This window comes from Poromitra crassiceps (assembly GCF_964638095.1).
Source record: "Poromitra crassiceps genome assembly, chromosome: 8".
NCBI lineage: Eukaryota > Metazoa > Chordata > Actinopteri > Beryciformes > Melamphaidae > Poromitra > Poromitra crassiceps.
This window is the reverse complement of record NC_139629.1, coordinates 35,737,804-35,739,484: the sequence shown is the minus strand read 5'-3', so window position 1 is coordinate 35,739,484 and position 1,681 is coordinate 35,737,804.

Below are 1,681 nucleotides of genomic sequence, written 5' to 3'. Positions count from 1 at the left end.
GCTGGCTAGAGGCTCTGCCTCTCTGTTCTCCTCAGTTTGGCTTTGATGAAGCTGTGAGGACTGAGGTTTCTCTTCCTCATCTTCACTCTTCACAGGGACAGCAGAGAATGGGAACTTGGTGATATCAGCCTCCTCCAGCCCTTGAAGCTGCTCTTCCTCCCGACTGATCCAGAGTTCCTCCTGTTCCTCTTTAACGTGTGGTGGCTCTGGGTCCTCCTGAAGCTGCTCTCCCTCCTGACTGATCCAGATTTCCTCCTGTTCCTCTTTAATGTGTGGTGGCCCTGGGTCCTCCTGAAGTTGCTCTCCCCCCTGACTGATCCAGAGTTCATCCTGTTCCTCTTTAACGTGTGGCGGCTCTGGGTCCTCATGGTGCAGACTGGGGCTCCACTCCTGCTGCTCAGCGGGAACAGCCGCAGATAGACGCTGCTTCGCCACTGCTCTCAACTTCTGGACTTTAGACATGTTCATTTTCACACAGTGACTGACAGGAACCTTTCCTCCTGAACTGTGACAAACTTCCTTCAAAGCTGCAGTAGCTTCACAGCTAACGTTAGCTTCTTCACAGCTAAACCATTCATCTGAGTCCATTGAGTCTTCTTCTTCCTCTGACTTAACGGAGCCCGGTTCCACTTAATATATTCCCGATAATATCATCATCCGCACATACGAGTCTTCAGTTTGTAAATTAAACTTCTGAAAGTATCTATAGCGGGGAAATAACGCTACTGCAAGAAAGTTAGCATGAGAGCTTCAACATGTCACCACCACAATACCCACAGTGCATTGCGGCACAGAAGAAAGCATGAAGAAAGCCGTCGGGGCGGTGGGAGTCGAGGGGGAGGGAGGTGAGGGGAATGGAGGGTGCAGATTAGAAGACTGACTGAGAACAAAAACAATGAGAGAAGTGTCAAATCAAACCACACTCTTCTTCTTCTTCTTCTTCTTCTTCTTCTTCTTCTTCTTCTTCTTCAAGGTAGGCTATATTGGCAGTTGGCAAACGACGAATTGGTGCATTACCGACACCAACTGGTATGGAGTGTGGATCAGAATCAATTAGCTACTCTACTATTTATTTAGTATTTATAAAAAAGAAAATTAAAGAAAGAAACAAATATATATACATATAGATACATACATATCTATACACACCTACAATAATATCCTCATTTCCTCTTAATCAAATTTGTTGTTCTAAGATACTGAAATATGAGTCGTTAACAGTTATGCCCTGAGTTGTCTCAATGTGTGTAGTGAGGCAATTCTGTTCTGCATGAAATAATGTGGCACACACTCAGACAGTCAGCGCCCTCTGCTGGATCTACTTTGTTAGTTGGTGATGCATTAAAAACCTACCTGAATTCTCCTGTCCTTTGTGTCCTTTTCTGATCATTAAATAGTCTAATAAAGATATCTGAGTCTGTATATGTGCTGCTATACCTGGATAAATGAGGGAACCTGGGTTGTGGGGGAACACTGGAACAGCTAAACATTGACTCGGCTCTCACCCTGCCTCAGCATTTTGCTTCACTTCATTCTTGTGGAAAAGTCATTCCTGTAACAGTTTAGCAAACTGAATGCAACAGCAGCATTTGCACCTTCCATGTTTGTATCATTGTATCAGATGGACTGTGCCATGACAGACTGAGCACTGGCTTTAGTACCTTCCATCCCCTGAATAAGT